The sequence below is a fragment of the Nerophis lumbriciformis genome, linkage group LG31, assembly GCF_033978685.3.
Source record: "Nerophis lumbriciformis linkage group LG31, RoL_Nlum_v2.1, whole genome shotgun sequence".
Taxonomy (NCBI): Eukaryota; Metazoa; Chordata; class Actinopteri; order Syngnathiformes; family Syngnathidae; genus Nerophis; species Nerophis lumbriciformis.
In genome coordinates, this window is record NC_084578.2 from 10,145,001 (window position 1) to 10,164,134 (window position 19,134).

Sequence of the window (19,134 nt, forward strand, 5' to 3'; positions counted from 1 at the left end):
GTACAAGTTACACCTTTTGAATGCAATTACTGAAATAAATCAAGTTTTTCAAAATATTCTAATTTACTGGCTTTTACCTGTATGTGTTTAAGCCCGTAGTGTCTCTGTTCCGCGGCCTTGATGTCGTGCAGTCGCTAGTCCAAAGTCAACAACAACAGGTGTGTGTCCATGAGAGACAAGAAGGGAGTTTGTTGTGACTTCGCCGCACTGTCCTTCGGGAGAGTCTCGAAGCCAGGGAAAAAAATCCAAGTTAGAATGTTTTGAATGCGAGTGAAAATAAAATGTGCTTTTCACTCTAAATTGTCTATGACTGGTCCTCAAAACTGCGGGGCAGACAGTCCGATGTGATCCAAAATCACAAGAGTGTCCACAGTTCTTCCCTCATCCTCCAATCATTTGTGGCAGCTTTGGGCTACTTTGAAGACTGCCAGCAACTTCCAATTTGTGGACAAACCAGAGCAACGCTTACTCTAATCAGTAGATGTCCTGTTGTCATAATTCCGAATAGGTAGATATCTTCACGTCCTCGACTGAAAGGGTCGCCAGGCACGCGGCACTCCTTCTTCTCCCAAGAGTCCCTCGTGTGTCCGGCAACAACCGCTTCGTCACGACAAGCAAGTTCCCCCAAACCCAAGATCTTGTCAATTTCGTTGAGGCCAGTTAAATAGTTCCAATGTTTAGATTTGGAGAGCAGTGCAAAAAGAGGCAACAAGAAAGTTAAGACCAGACAAAGAAGCAAGCAGGAGAGGAAAGGGAAGCGTCCGCCCTCGATGAGTGCCAGAGAGAAAAACCTATTTAAACCTAAAACTATTTACCGTATTTTTCGGAGTATAAGTCGCACCTGCCGAAAATGCATAATAAAGAAGGAAAAAAACATATATAAGTCGCACTGGAGCCCGGCCAAACTATGAAAAAAACTGCGACTTATAGTCCGAAAAATACGGTACTTGTTTTGCGTTCCATTTGTACTGGCAAGTCGGAAACATTCTTTGTTCCTATTTGAAAATTTGAACTGGATTGGCACTCCAGGTCGGATTTCTCACCATTCTCACCGCCAACATTTGGACAAAAAACTATTTCCAGAACGTATGATAATATTATATTTTATTACGTTATCGTTAACATCAACACTTAAAAGATCTGCAATTTCATGCAGTACATGACAACATTGAAGGAACAAAAACATTTAATAGGAAAAGTAGAAGTACTTCTTAAATAAATTACGTATTATGGCTGTCCAGAGTCGGGACTCGGGGTGGACCGCTCGCCTGTGCATCGGTTGGGGACATCTCTGCGCTGCTGACCTGTCCTGCTGGCCCCACTATGGACTGGACTCTCACTATTAAGTTAAATCCAATGTGGACTGGACTCTCACTATTATGTTAGATCCACTATGGACTGGACTCTCACTATTATGTTAGATCCACTATGGACTGGACTCTCACAATATTATGTTAGATCCACTATGGACTGGACTCTCACTATTATGTTAGATCCACTATGGACTGGACTCTCACTATTATGTTAGATCCACTGAGGACTGGACTCTCACACTATTATGTAAGATCCACTATGGACTGGACTCTCACTATTATGTTAGATCCACTATGGACTGGACTCTCACTAGTATGTTAGATCCACTATGGACTGGACTCTCACTATTATGTTAGATCCACTATGGACTGGACTCTCACTATTATGTTAGATCCACTATGGACTGGACTCTCACATTATTATGTTAGATCCACTATGGACTGGACTCTCACTATTATGTTAGATCCACTATGGACTGGACTCTCACTATTATGTTAGATCCACTATGGACTGGACTCTCACACTATTATGTTAGATCCACTATGGACTGGACTCTCACTATTATGTTGGATCCACTATGGACTGGACTCTCACTATTATGTTAGATCCACTATGGACTGGACTCTCACTATTATGTTAGACCCACTATGGACTGGACTCTCACTAGTATGTTAGATCCACTATGGACTGGACTCTCACTATTATGTTAGATCCACTATGGACTGGACTCTCACTATTATGTTAGATCCACTATGGACTGGACTCTCACTATTATGTTAGATCCACTATGGACTGGACTCTCACTATTATGTTAGATCCACTATGGACTGGACTCTCACATTATTATGTTAGATCCACTATGGACTGGACTCTCACTATTATGTTAGATCCACAATGGACTGGACTCTCACTATTATGTTAGATCCACTATGGACTGGACTCTCACACTATTATGTTAGATCCACTATGGACTGGACTCTCACTATTATGTTGGATCCACTATGGACTGGACTCTCACTATTATGTTGGATCCACTATGGACTGGACTCTCACTATTATGTTAGACCCACTATGGACTGGACTCTCACTAGTATGTTAGATCCACTATGGACTGGACTCTCACTATTATGTTAGATCCACTATGGACTGGACTCTCACTATTATGTTAGATCCACTATGGACTGGACTCTCACTATTATGTTAGATCCACTATGGACTGGACTCTCACACTATTATGTTAGATCCACTATGGACTGGACTCTCACTATTATGTTGGATCCACTATGGACTGGACTCTCACTATTATGTTGGATCCACTATGGACTGGACTCTCACTATTATGTTAGACCCACTATGGACTGGACTCTCACTAGTATGTTAGATCCACTATGGACTGGACTCTCACTATTATGTTAGATCCACTATGGACTGGACTCTCACTATTATGTTAGATCCACTATGGACTGGACTCTCACTATTATGTTAGATCCACTATGGACTGGACTCTCACTATTATGTTAGATCCACTATGGACTGGACTCTTACTATTATGTTAGATCCACTATGGACTGGACTCTCACAATATTATGCTAGATCCCCTCCAAGGTTTCTCATTGTCCCATTGGGTTGAGTTTTTCCTTGCCCTGATGTGGGATCTGAGCCGAGGATGTCGTTGTGGCTTGTGCAGCCCTTTGAGACACTCGTGATTTAGGGCTATTAATGTAAACATTGATTTATTAATTGATTGATTGATTGATTGATTGACAGTCACAAAAGTGTTAAAAGTAAGTCATATATTATGTTTTCTTTACTTTTAATGCTTGAATCTCTACATCAACCTCAGATCTATTTGCTCCTATAAAAGTTGTTTTGTTTTTGTTTAAAGTTTTATGCTCTTTGTCAAAGAAAACCTTGGTTTTGATACAGCAAACATGCAAAATATGCAACATATTTTTCCTAAACATATTTCAAAGTAAAATATTAGATTTTAAGTCATTATTGACATTCAAAAGGTCAATAATTCATAACATTGATTTTGATTCCTAATCATTTTTGTCAACATTTAATCGTATTCCCAATACAGTACACCTATTCCACTTCTAGTGTTTTTTTGGGGAGAGTATTTTTAAAAAGTGCCACGGGCTGTTAGACAGTTAGCCGCCGGCCGCGAAGGACCCCAGGGGCCGCACTTTGGACACCCTTGGTCTTCTGGAGCAGTGTTTTTCAACCTTTTTTCAGCCAAGGCACATTTTTTGCATTGCAAAAAATGCGGAGGCACACCACCAGCAGAAATCATTAAAAAACGAAATTCAGTTGACAGTAAAAAATCATCGTCGCAATTGTTGGATATGACTTTAAAGCATAACCAAGCATGCATCAATATAGCTCTTGTCTCAAAGTAGGTGTACTGTCACCACTTATTCTGACTTTTTTGCTGTTTTCCTGTGTGTAGTGTTTTACTTCTTGTCTTGCGCTCCTATTTTGGTGGCTTTTTCTCTTTTTTTGGTATTTCCTGTAGCAGTTTCATGTCTTCCTTTGAGCGATATGTCCCGCATCTACTTTGTTTTAGCAGTCAAGAATATTTCAGTTGTTTTCATCCTCCTTTGTGGGGACATTGTTGATTGTCACGTCATGTTCGGATGTACATTGTAGACGCCGTCTTTGCTCCACAGTAAGTCTTTGCTGTCGTCCAGCATTCTGTTTTTGTTTACTTTGTAGCCAGTTCAGTTTTAGTTTTGTTCTGCATAGCCTTTCCTAAGCTTCAATGCCTTTTCTTAGGGGCACTCACCTTTTGTTTATTTTTGGTTTAAGCATTAGACACCTTTTTACCTGCACCCTGCCTCCCGCTGTTTCCGACATCTACAAAGCAATTAGCTACCAGCTGCCACTAGGGATGATGTTTGATAAGAAATTATCGAGTTCGAGCCCATTATCGAATCCTCTTATTGGACCGATTCCTTATAGATTCTCTTATCGAATCCAGATAGGTTGTTGTATATGAAAAAAACCAACAATATTTGGTTTAACAAAAGCTCACTTTTATTTTATAAGAAAAAAATAAAATAAAATAAATATTGACTGCTACCCCCCTAAAAAAATACAATAAATAAATATTGACTGTTGTTACCCAAAGTATATTAAGCGGGATTTTTCAGAAAAACAAATATATACAGTAACACAAAAACAACCTGTCTCTGTGATCACTATAGATCAGGGGTGCTCATTACGTCGATCGCGATCTACCGGTCGATCTCGGAGGGTGTGTCAGTCGATCACCAGCCAGGCATTAAAAAAATAGTCCTAAAAATGAGCGATCATAAATCTTCACTATGACGTCACTTTCGTCACTTGATTGACATTCACGGCACCCGAGGGTCTTCTGAGATGACGCTGGCTGCTGCCAGCTCATTAAAATTACCGACTGGAAGGCGAGAAACACTTTATTTCAACAGACTCTGGCGCCGTACCTGTCGTCAAAACTCCAAAGACCGACTGCACAGTTGCACAATAAAAGCTCTGCTTCATCCTGCCTGCGCTACCAAAATAAGAGTCTCAGAAAGCTGGCGTGCACAAGCTAGCAAGCTACGAACTTTGCCGACAATGTATTTCTTGTAAAGTGTATACAAAGGAGTACGGAAGCTGGACAAATAAGATGCCAAAAACCAACCACTTTCATGTGGTATTGGACAGAAAGGAGGACTTTTTTTTCTCCTCCATTCGAAAATGCGGACGTTATCATCACCACTGTCTGATTCCAATCAATGCAAGTCATCAGAATCAGGTAATACACCAACTTATATTCTTGTCTTCATGAAAGAAAGGAATCTATATGTGTTAAACATGCTTGTATTATCTTTAAAAGTTAAAGTTAAAGTACCAATGATTGTCACACACACACTAGGTGTGGCGAGATTATTCTCTGCATTTGACCCATCACCCTTGATCACCCCCTGGGAGGTGAGGGGAGCAGTGGGCAGCAGCGGTGGCCGCGCCCGGGAATCATTTTGGTGATTTAACCCCCAATTCCAACCCTTGATGCTGAGTGCCAAGCAGGGAGGTAATGGGTCCCATTTTTATAGTCTTTGGTATGACTCGGCCGGGATTTGAACTCACAACCTACCGATCTCAGGGCGGACACTCTAACCACTAGGCCACTGAGTAGGTTAACCACCTTTAACTTGTTAACAATATTAACTATATGTGTTAAACATGCTTGTATTATCTTTAACCACCTTTAAGTTGTTAACAATATTAACTATATGTGTTAAACATGCTTGTTTTATCTTTAACCACCTTTAAGTTGTTAACAATATTAACTATATGTGTTAAACATGCTTGTATTATCTTTAACCACCTTTAAGTTGTTAACAATATTAACTATATGTGTTAAACATGCTTGTTTTATCTTTAACCACCTTTAAGTTGTTAACAATATTAACTATTTGTGTTAAACATGCTTGTATTATTTTTAACCACCTTTAACTTGTTAACAATATTAACTATATGTGTTAAACATGCTTGCATTATCTTTAAACACCTTTAACTTGTTAACAATATTAACTATATGTATTAAACATACTTGTATTATCATTAAACACCTTTAATGTATTAACAATATTAACTATATGTGTTAAACATGCTTGCATTATCATTAAACACCTTTAACTTGTTAACAAAAACATATATTTCATAAATAAGTAAATATAAATTATATATATGAATGAGGTAGATCCCCACGACTTGATCAATTGAAAAGTAGCTCGCCTGCAGAAAAAGTGTGAGCACCCCTGCTATAGATGAATAGCCATGCCTTGAGGCGTTTTTCCCGGTCCATTATTTTTGCTGCTTGTGTGACATCACAGGAAATGACGTAGCTCAGTCATTTCTTGTGATGTCCCACAGGGCATTTCTTGTGGGACGGGGTTCGTTCCCAGGGATTCGAATAAAGAACCGACTCGTTTTCTTTACTATAGTGGCCTCGATAACGAGAACCGGTCCTCAAAAAGGGATCCGAGTCCATGGAGTCGGTTCTTTTCTTATCGAACGGTTCTTTTCTTATCGAACAACCGGGAGAACCGGTTTCGAACATCATCCCGAGCTGCCACCTACTGATATGGAAGAGTATTACACGGTTACTCTGCCGAGCTCTAGACAGCACCGACACTCAACAACAACACATCATTTGCAGACTATAATTACTGGTTTGCAAAAAATATTTTTAACCCAAATAGGTGAAATTAGCTCATCTCCCACGGCACACCAGACTGTATCTCACTGCCGCGGCACAGTGGTTGAAAAACACTGTTCTGGAGCACCACTACGTACAACCAAGTTGCACGGAGCGCTCCCGGAGCCCACAAAGGAGCGAGTCGGTCTTAATGGTCCGCGCTGTTATAACTGGATAATAGCCTCAGCGATGGAACATTTCAAGTCTACCAGAGGTGTCACATTTGGACCAGCTGGCGAGAGCAGAGGGTGGGGAAGGAGAGAAAGAAGAAACTGCGCACACAGCTGCAGAGCATTAGGGTGCGCACACCACATACGCACACGCACATGATTCACGGCGACTTCCGTGCCAACTACGTGGCGACCATCTGACTCTGTGACCAATCAGGCCATCAATATTCATGATCTTTGGCCTGCGTATCTTCTCAAATGTATTTTTATCATTTTAACTCTGCGTGTCGGTTTTTGTTTCGTTTCAGTGTCCTCGCTCTCTCTCTCACGCGCTCACATAAATGATTGGCATATCTGATTGGCAGATGGCAGCCATCTAGTTGACAGAGCCAGCTGTCCACTTTCATTTTAATGAGTAAATGTGGATTAAAACTGAATTGCATTCATGTCTTTCTGGCCGTTTGAGAGAAATTGGGGGAGACCCGTTGCAGAGTTGTGAGAGAATTAAGAGTTTCAGGGGAAAACATTGTGAGGAAATGTGTGGATTTTCGAACAAAATTTTTGAAGAATTTTTTTTTTTTTTTTACATATTAGCCACAGAAACATACGTTGGGAAATTACATTGTGGAGGGGGGCGTGGCCTGCAGGCCTGCCGCGGAACTGGGTATGCCAGGACCGGCCTCGAAAACTGCAACAGGTGAGTGGATGGCCCAGGTGGGCCTTGTTATCGAATCACCTAATCCAAAGGTCGGCAACCCAAAATGTTGAAAGAGCCATATTGGACCAAAAATACAAAAACAAATCTGTCTGGAGCCGCAAAAAATTAAAAGCCATATTACATGCAGATAGTGTGTCATGAGATATACATTGAATTAAGAGGACTTAAAGGAAACTAAATGAGCTCAAATATACGTACAAATGAGGCATAATGATGCATAATATTGCTAGCCTAAATAGCATGTTAGCATCGATTAGCTTGTAATCATGCAGTGACCAAATATGTCTGATTAGCACTCCACACAAGTCAATAACATCAACAAAACTCACCTTTGTGCATTCATGCACAACGTTTAAAGTTTGGTGGACAAAATGAGACAGAAAAAGAAGTGGCATAAAACACGTCCTAGACCTAGAAAGTCGGAGAAAGTTATACACCACGGTGAGTTCAAGGACCGCCAAAATTAGTAGGACAAAACGGTGCTCGCCAAATACTCGAATCAGTGAAGCATGTTTAATATAAACAGTGTGCTTTATAACAATTAGGGAGGTTTGTGAAACCATATTAAAACAAAAAAAAATGTTTTTTTTCCCCTCATCTTTTTCCATTTGTCATACATTTTTGAAAAAGCTCCAGAGAGCCACTAGGGAGGCGCTAAAGAGCCGCATGCGGCTCCAGAGCCGCGAGTTGCCGACCCCTGACCTAATCCAATCCACTTTATTCATATAGCACATTTAAACAACAAAAATGTTTCCAAAGTGCTGCACAACAATATTAAAAACAATATTCAAATAGTATCCTTTGCTCCACCAATGACTGAATAAAAACAAAAAATAAATAAATATAAAACCAATATAAAAACAGTATGAAAATAAATATGATTAAAAACTATTTTAAAGGGTAAAACCAATTAAAACAGTAAATACAAATCTACATTTTTAAAAACACAGAGGACGACAGAAAACAACTCACGCAGTGTTAAAAGCCAAAAAATAAAAGTGGGTCTTAAGACGAGACTTAAAAGTGAAGTGAAGTGAAGTGAATTACTTTTATATAGCGCTTTTTCTCAAGTGACTCAAAGCGCTTTACATAGTGACACTGGGAGCAGGTGGGTAAAGTGTCTTGCCCAAGGACACAACGGCATGAAAACACTCCTACAAACATCACACGTGGGATGCTTTAGTAAGTATGAATTGTTTTAGTTGTATTAATAAACTTCCAAACGTTGCTTGAAGTGATGAACGAAGAATCTTTTTTTCGTTATACTTCCGGTTCAAGGCAAACTTGTCCAAAAGATGGCACCATACCACACGCAATAACACAGCTTTTCATCGTCTCTGTCGGTGTAATATGACTGTTCACTTAATACAAAACACGATGTCTGTCCACAAAGAAAAGTCCATTAATTAGCCACGCCATTTTATAAGCAGCAGGTTTCAAATCGTTGGAAAAAAAAGTTATACTTCCGGTTCAAGGCAAACTTGTCCAAAAGATGGCACCATACCACACGCAATAACACAGCTTTTCATCGTCTCTGTCGGTGTAATATGACTGTTTCCCTAATACAAAACACGATGTCTGTCCACAAAGAAAAGTCCATAAATTAGCCACGCCATTTTATAAGCAGCAGGGTTCAAATCGTTGGAAAAAAAAGTAGCAGCTTATAGTCCGGAAAATACGATAACTAAACCCAGAATCATGTACTGGATCCAGATCATTATAATGCATACCTTTTGTAGTCGGATGCATGGAGAGGTGCAGAAGAGGCGACGGAGAAGAGGCATGGTCTGTGTGTGTGTATGTGTGGGGTGGGGGGGCATGTCTTTGTTTACATCATGGCGAAGCCGAAGCCGAGTTTCTTAACATGGAGATATTCTCACTACTTTTATTTTGTCGACCACAAAGAAAAGAACATTTTAGTTAAATGTAAGTTGTGTCTTGGATCAAAGATCCTATCTACTGCCCAAAACAGCAATGCAAATCTGCTGAAACAGCTACAAAAGCAACATGCTTGGATGAAGCTAGTAAAGAGAGACTCACTTCACCTTCTAAGCAACAGCGGCTGGATTTTAACCAGGACAATAAACTCTGAGAAGCACCAATTTGCCCTCGTAGTCCCTCACCATTAGAAGCAATCACATGCAAATAGCAGGCTGAGGCATGAGGGAAAAGAAAGAGGAACATTTGGAATGATACAAAGATCATTGGGCTGCAGGAATAGAGAGCAAGAGGTTGCAGAAATATGTCTGAAACAATTAAAAAGATGAAGGCTTCAATTAAGGCTCTAGTAAAGAGCACCATGACAATGCATTAAGAGTCTAAAAAATATCAGTCGATGTGGAAAATTCAAACCCTGGTATTTTCTTTTTTTTTTTTAAACAAACACGTTCAATCATCTGGCTTCTGCACCTTAAAAAACCCCAAAAAGGTCCAAAGACAGATGGCGGGTGAGTCAGAAGTACATCTGCAGTGAATATTCCAAAGCCACAACACAACTGGAAAACATTAAGAGAAACCATCGGAACACAAATGATGACTTTCATTCCTAGATGTATGTAAGTAAGTATCACTGCTATCTTCTGCAATCACTCACATTATGAAGAAGGAGCTGAACAGCTGCTGGTACAAATGCTACCGTGGCCAGTCGCTGAAAACAAGTCATTTTTCTAAACAAGAAGGTTCAGTTACTCAAACCCGAGATACACAAAATGTGTTTTCAAGCAAAAATGTGTTTTTTTAACCTTACTTTACTTGCTTGTGATGTAGGACAAGCAATTTTTAGGGATGGGAAATACGGCCTAAAATCCATAATGCGATATATATTGCAGCCTTCTCTGATTTTATATAAATATATATATATATATATATATATATATATATATATATATATGTATATATATATATATATATATATATATATATATATATATATACACACATATATATATATATATAAATATATATATATATATATATATACACACATATATATATATATATATATATAAAAATATATATATATATATATATATAAATATATATATATATAAATATACATATAATTTTATATATACACATATATATATATATATATATATATATATATATATATATATAAATATATATATATATAAATATACATATACACACATATATACACATACATATATACACATAACTATATATATATATATGTGTGTATGTGTGTGTGTTTATATATGTGTGTGTGTATATATATATATATATATATATATATATATATATATATATATATATATATATATACTGTACATACACACATTTATACACACTCATATATATATATATATATATATATATATATATATATATATATACATATATATATATATATATATATATGTACAATATATGCAATGTGTTGCTGCCATTAAATTCTAAGTTAATGATTATTTGCCCAAAAAAATTTGAACATTAAATATCTTGTCTTTGCAGTCTATTCAATTGAATATAAGTTGAAAAGGATCTGCAAATCATTGTATTCTGTTTTTATTTACGAATTACACAACGTGCCAACTTCACTGTTTTTTTTGTAATTAGAACCTCAAATAGCTTAATAATTCATTAATTTTAAATCATTATTATTTTTTGGAACAATGACGGGTTTTTGAAAAAAATTACACTAAAGGTCTTGGGGACCCAAAGGGGCCATAGTCATAAAAGTGTCAAAGATAAGTCATATATTATGTTTTCTTTCCTATTAATGCTTGGATCAACCTCAGATCAATCCGTCCATTAAAATGTTTTTTGTTTTGTTTTCGTTTTAAAGTTAAAGTTAAAGTTAAAGTTAAAGTTAAAGTTAAAGTTAAAGTACCAATGATTGTCACACACACACTAGGTGTGGCGAGATTATTCTCTGCATTTGACCCATCACCCTTGATCACCCCCTGGGAGGTGAGGGGAGCAGTGGGCAGCAGCGGTGGCCGCGCCTGGGAATCATTTTGGTGATTTATGCCCTTTGTCAAATAAAAACCTTGGTTTTGATATGGCAAACATAACAAAATATGCAAACGTTTTTTTCAAAACATATTTCAAAATAAATATTTGATGTAAAGTAATAAGAGCCTCAAATAGGTCAATAATTGATTAATTTTAATTCATTATTATTTTTTGAACAATGACGGGTTTTTGAAAAAAATCACACTAAAGGTCTTGGGGACCCAAAAGGGCCATAGTCATAAAAGTGTCAAAAATAAGTAATATATTATGTTTTCTTTACTTTTAATGCTTGGATCTCTACATTAACTTCAGATCTATATGTCAATTAAAATGTTTTTTTGTTTGTTTTATGCCCTTTGTCAAATAAAAACCTTGGTTTAGATATGGCAAACAACAAAATATGCAAGCATTTTTTTCAAAACATATTTCAAAATAAAATATTTGATGTGGAGTAATTAGAGCCTCAAATAGGTCAATAATTCATTAATTTTAATTCATTATTATTTTTTTAACAATACCATACCAACTTTATTTATAAAGCCCTTTAAAAACAACCACAGTTGAAGAACAAAGGGTTGTACACCACAAAGAAATAGAAGCAAAGGACAGACTAAAAAATAACATTTAAAACAGAAGTAAAAAATTACATTTAAAAAAAAAAATTACACTAAAGGTCTTGGGGACCCAAAAGGGCCATAGTCATAAAAGTGTCAAAAATAAGTCATATATTATGTTTTCTTTACTTTTAATGCTTGTATCTCTACATTAACCTCAGATCTATCTGTCAATTCAAATGTTTTTGTTTTTGTTTTATGCACTTTGTCAAATAAAAACCTTGGTTTTGATATGACAAAATATGGAAGCATTTTTTTCAAAACATATTTCAACATAAAATATTTGATGTGGAGTAATTAGAGCCTCAAATAGGTTAATAATTAATACATTTTAAATGATTTTTTTTTTTTAACAATGACATTTAAAACAAAAATTACACTAAAGGTCTTGGGTACCCAAAAGGGCCATAGTCATAAAAGTGTTAAAAAATAAGTCATATATTATGTTTTCTTTACTTTTAATGCTTGCATCTCTACATCAGATCTAGCCGTCAAATAAAATGAGTTTTTTTTTGTTTTGCTTTGAAAGCATACGTTCCATTAAATTGGTGTTATTAAAGTAGTAATTCGGAAAAACGGTGGTAAGCTCCATCTATTGGTACGCCAAATAATCACCTCATTAAGTGAATAGCATTTTATTTTCCTATATTCAAACACAGTGTGACTGTTCAAACTGTTTGTAATGTTACAGTGGCCAAAAATGTTAAGTAAAAAAACTCTGCCTTGTTTTTAATGAATACTTAGGCCTGGTACGCTACTGTATTCTAATGTCGGTCGTTATGGTGGTACTCGGAGGGCCAAGTGTTCAATAAAAATAGCACTTGTGAGATATGATCAGTGTGATACAATGTGAATTTTATAATCTGGTGCTTGTTTATGTATATTGTACACCAGAGAGGAGCCTTTCTAAGCATATTTGTCAAAGTATACTGCAAAAAGTCAGTGTTCAAAAACAAGAGAAAAAAAAATACAAAAATTAGGGGTATTTTATTTGAACTAAGCAAAATTATCTGCCAATAGAACAAGCAAATTTGGCTTGTCAAGACTTTCCAAAACAAGTAAAATTAGCTAACCTCAATGAACCCCAAAATACCTTAAAATAAGTATATTCTCACTAATAACAAGTGCACTTTTCTTGGTAGAAAAAAAAAAAGAGACATTTTTGCTCAATATGTTGAAAAATATTCTTAAATGAAGTAAATGCTAGTGCCATTATCTTGACATAATGATATGCGCTTGGCATCACGATTTTTTTTTTCATGCTTGAAGTAAGAAATTATTACTTTAAAAAAGTAGTTTTTTCCTTGTGAGTGTTGATGACACAGCTTTGCAACAGTTGATATTCTAGTTTCAAGCATGTTTTACTCAATATAGGTCATAACATCTCAGCAACAAGCTGTAATATCTTACTGTTTGAATAATTATGTATAAGTTATCACACAACTCTTATGCTTAAGGGCCGTTGCTATAGTTATTATCAATTGTGCTGAAGTTGTACTTTTTTCTATCTGTGCAAAGCAAGTCGTCTCGTATCGGTGTTTTCAGACTTTGAATCGGCCTGCTGACTGCCAAGGGCGAACACCGAGTGCCGTGACGCAGACAGAGCAGAGACAGGGCGATATCACGAGTGTCAACACATTTGCATTTCATTATATATTGTGTCTAACTGGAGCTGCTGAGATTACCCCCTTCCTTCAGAAGCAGCCTCAGTGATGTAACCAGGGACCTCCCAAATAAATAGAGGAAGCATGTGGGCTGGACTTTAGAGCGTAGTTTGGGTCTGTAACTAGAGTACAGCCCAAAAAAACGTCTCTCCTCATTTGAGCCGAATTGAACTCTGTCTCTGCATGATTCCTTGCTTCTTGTCTGTTTAATAGATGTCATCAGTGTTTGAACCTGACAATCAAGGTAATTTAAGACCAAAACCCTTAAAACAAGTAAAACACTCTAACATAAAATCTGCTTAGTGAGAAAAAGTATCTTATCAAACAGAAAATAAGCAAATATCACCCTTATTTGAGATATTTAATCTTACTTAGATTTCAGTTTTTGCAGTGTAACCGAGAAAAGCTTTTCGACCGATATGTATCGATGTAATAGTCATATGAAATCCCAGCTCAAGAAGAAAAAACAAGATCTGATGTCAGGTTGTAATTAAAGTATAAGGTCCACATTGTTCACAGAAAGATCGGGGTGTGTGTGTGTGTGCACCTGCAGAACTAAATCCCACGCACAGTGTTTGAGTTCATCACCAAAAAGCTCTGAGAGATCATTTTAAGTAGCTCTTAAAGAAATTGGGGCAGCACTTTTAGGGTGGTCTTTTGTGTGCCTGTGAACGTGTGATAGGAGGGGTGTGTGCATACTGTGCCTGTTTGTCCAAGGAGGTTCTACATATGGTGTTTGGGAGCTGACATATTAGGTTACCGCATACTTGCCAACCTTGAGACCTCCGATTTCGGGGGGTGGGGGGTGGGGGGTGGGGGGCGGGGGGCGTGGCTAAGGGGGGAGGAGTATATTTACAGCTCGAATTCACCAAGTCAAGTATTTCATATATATATATATATATATATATATATATATATATATATATATATATATATATATATAAATAAAAGAAATACTTGAATTTTAGTGTTCATTTATTTACACATATACACACACATAACACTCATCTACTCATTGTTGAGTTGAGGGTTGAATTATCCATCCTTGTTCTATTCTCTGTCACTATTTTTCGAACCATGCTGAACACCCTTTCGCAGGTACCCAGAAAGGTTTCGAGTACCACCAAAAAAACGGAATCTCTGAAGACAGTATAAAAATCGGTGTTAAAGGTGTACAAATACTGTTTGTATAATAAGCATGTTATTGTTTACAAATGAGAGTTCAGTACTAAAAAAAAAAAAAAAAAAATGTGGCTTAAAATTTTTTGGTTGGGTTGTTTATTTATTTTGAGTAACTTCTACATTTCTAAAAGGGGAGGAATGTAATAGAGTGATCTATGTTTGTCTGTTGCCATCTCCTGGTGAATGTTGGCTATAGCGTACTGGGGTTACTTTTTGGTTGGCCAACGACTTACGTGGTGTTGCGCACCTGAGTCTGTTCTGAAGTCTACAGTAAAGAGACGTACTTCATCACCTCGCCTGGTTATTGCCTCCAACTCAATATATTACAACAACATTGCTGTTTACGGCAGACGAACTGCTTTACGGTAGAATAAAACATGACTGCTGTTGTTGTGTGTTGTTACCGCGCTGGGAGGACGTTAATGAAACTGCCTAACAATAAACCCACATAAGAAACCAACAACTCACCCTCGATCATTCTACAGTTATAACGTGTTTGGGCAGGCACGCTGTTTATATTGTGGGAAAGCGGACGTGAATACAGGCTGTTGATACATCACTCAGGTCCGCATGGAGCTGGAGGGGGCGTGGCTTCCGCCTCCGCCTGAATTTCGGGAGAAAATTTGTCCCGGGAGGTTTTCGGGAGAGGCGCTGAATTTCGGGAGTCTCCCGGAAAATCCGGGAGGGTTGGCAAGTATGGGTTACCGGACAATCTAATAGTTTCTGATTCAGGCATGTTAGATAGGAAATTGTAGATGAGGAGCATACGGTGGAAAAAAGCTCATGACTGAGGATGAATTGAATGGTAAAACAAATACCGTGTTTTCCGGACTATAAGGCACCCTTAAAATCCTTTTTTTCCCCCTCAAAACTCGACAGTGCGCCTTATAACTGCAAAAAGTCAGTGTTCAAAAACAACAACAAAAAAATACAAAACATTAGGGGTATTTTATTTGAACTAAGCAAAATTATATTCCAGTAGAACAAGACAATTCGGCTTGTCAAGACTTTCCAAAACAAGTAAAATTAGCTAACCTCAATGAACCCAAAAATACCTTAAAATAATTATATTCTCACTAATAAGTGCACTTTTCTTGGTAGAAAAAAAAAGAAACCTTTTTGCTCAATATGTTGAAAAATATTCTTAAATGAAGTAAATGCTAGTGCCATTATCTTGACATAATGATATGCGTCCGGCATTACATTTCTTGAAACCAGCAAATTTGTACTAAAAACTAATTTATTGTTCTTAATGGAAAGGCAACAAGGCAACCGCTTGTTACTCTCAGGGTCTCCTATCCGTTCAGGAAAATCATATGGTCTAAAAATGCATTTTTCCATCAATAACATGACATCATCACATCAAGCGCGAGCTCTTTCAGTCAATTAGTGCACATATATACCCCGGCCAAAATGTTTTTAATTGTAATATTGAGTAATTTATCTGAATGTGCATGAACTATTTCTGTTCAAAATTGTTAGAATGTTAAATGTTTAAATATTAACTGTCAGTTTACTGTACTGTGCCAACTGTACTACTATATGAGTACTTATGTTCTATTGTATCATTGAAAATAAAACTGCAAAAGTCCATTTGGCTGTCATCTGTTTTGATTATAAGACACAATTGTGTCAAAATTATGATTTTTTTTGTCATGCTTGAAATAAGAAATGATTACTTTAAAAAAGCAGTTTTATACTTGTGAGTGTTGATGACACAGCTTTGCAACACTTGATATTCTAGTTTCAAGCATGTTTTACTCAATATAGGTCATCAAATCTCAGCAACAAGCTGTAATATCTTACGGAGATAATTTAGGACCAAAACCCCTAAAACAAGTAAAACACTCTAGCATAAAATCTGCTTAGTGAGAAAAATGATCTTATCAGACAGAAAATAAGCAAATATCACCCTTATTTGAGATATTTCATCTTACTTAGATTTCAGTTTTTGCAGTGCACCTAATGTACAGATTCATTCTGGTTTTGCTTACCGACCACGAAGCTATTTTATTTTGTACATGGTGTAATGATAAGTGTGACCAGTAGATGGCAATCAAACATAAGAGAAACGCGTAGACTGCACTATGATGGCAATATGACTCAAGTAAACAACACCAACATTTTATATGTTCCATTGAAAATATAGTACATTACACACGGCGCTCAAAAATCTATCAAAATGTTTTAGTATGTCTTTGGTAAGTCATACTTATTACGGTGTGTGTATAAGGTAAGACATATCATCTGCCGTTTTGTTTCGCAATATTATGCAAAAGCAACTTTTCTTACCTTCTGGTACCTGCTGATCTGTACTTGGGATCTGCATAAGTACTGAAAAATTGCGTGCGTCCGCCTTTGTAGTCCGTGCCGACACCATAGTCGATAAGCTTCTTCTTTTTCTCTATCTTCTTGTTATGGGACATTCATCCTCCGCTGTAGCCATTTCTAATATAAAGTAGTGTAAAGTTCTTACTTTTATCTGTCAGTAAACTCACCATGAAAGTGCTAAAAAAATACCGGTGTGGTGAGTTTACAGCTGTTTTATTCACGACCTTACAGCTACTCCAAGTGCTAACTGCTAGCCTCAGACACGTACGCAGAATGTCGTAACATGAAGACGCGCCGCAATTCGTACATAATCACGACACAAAAGGCACAGAACAGCTCCATTTCAAAAAGAGAGGTAAAACAAAAGTAGTGAACAGAAGGAATAAATTATAAATAAGTAGAGTGATAACGTCAGACAAGCAGAAATGCTATGTTTGATAACAGTGGAAGTCTACTGCTTCTTCAGCACTTGCGGCGAGCGAACTCGTCCTAAAGATGGCGCCATAGCACAAATAATAACGCACCTTTCCGTTTATGTTAGGTTCTGCGCATGTCAAAGTAAAGTATTCCGATTTTAAGGTGTGATGCATGGAAATGCACGTCATAATCAGATCAGGGTCCATGAACACAGTTGCATTCTCCAAACCCCGTTTCCATATGAGTTGGGAAATTGTGTTAGATGTAAATATAAACGGAATACAATGATTTGCAAATCATTTTCAACCCATATTCAGTTGAATATGCTACAAAGACAACATATTTGATGTTCAAACTGATCAACTTTTTTTTTTGTTGCAAATAATCATTAACTTTAGAATTTGATGCCAGCAACACGTGACAAAGAAGTTGGGAAAGGTGGCAATAAATACTGATAAAGTTGAGGAATGCTCATCAAACACTTATTTGGAACATCCCACGGGTGAACAGGCAAATTGGGAACAGGTGGGTGCCATGATTGGGTATAAAAGTAGATTCCATGAAATGCTCAGTCATTCACAAACAAAGATGGGGCGAAAGTCACCACTTTGTCAACGAATGCGTGAGCAAATTGTTGAACAGTTTAAGAAAAACCTTTCTCAACCAGCTATTGCAAGGAATTTAGGTATTTCACCATCTACGGTCCGTAATATCATCAAAGGGTTCAGAGAATCTGGAGAAATCGCTGCACGTAAGCAGCTAAGCCCGTGACCTTCGATCCCTCAGGCTGTACTGCATCAACAAGCAACATCAGTATGTAAAGGATATCACCACATGGGCTCAGGAACACTTCAGAAACCCACAGTCAGTAACTACAGTTGGTCGCTACATCTGTAAGTGCAAGTTAAAACTCTCCTATGCAAGGCGAAAACCGTTTATCAACAACACACAGAAACGCCGTCGGCTTCGCTAGGCCTGAGCTCGTCTAAGATGGACTGATGCAAAGTGGAAAAGTGTTCCGTGGTCTGACGAGTGAACCATTCAAATTGTTTTTGGAAACTGTGGACGTCGTGTCCTCCGGACCAAAGAGGAAAAGAACCATCCGGATTGTTCTAGGCGCAAAGTTGAAAAGCCAGCATCTGTGATGGTATGGGGGTGTATTAGTGCCCAAGACATGGGTAACTTACACATCTGTGAAGGCACCATTAATGCTGAAAGGTACATACAGGTTTTGGAGCAACATATGTTGCCATCCAAGCAACGTTACCATGGACGCCCCTGCTTATTTCAGCAAGACAATGCCAAGCCACATGTTACATCAATGTGGCTTCATAGTAAAAGAGGACTGGCCTGCCTATAGTCCAGACCTGTCTCCCGTTGAAAATGTGTGGCGCATTATGAAGCCTAAAATACCACAACGGAGACCCCCGGACTGTTGAACAACTTAAGCTGTACATCAAGCAAGAATGGGAAATAATTCCACCTGAGAAGCTTAAAAAATGTGTCTCCTCAGTTCCCA

General features: G+C 37.4%; 1 protein-coding gene across 3 annotated transcripts in view; it reads right to left on the reverse strand.

Moving 5' to 3' along the window:
• pard3bb (par-3 family cell polarity regulator beta b) overlaps positions 1-19,134 on the reverse strand; it is a 432,163-nt gene that overhangs the window by 168,941 nt on the left and 244,088 nt on the right. The gene's annotated exons all lie outside the window — the stretch shown is intronic.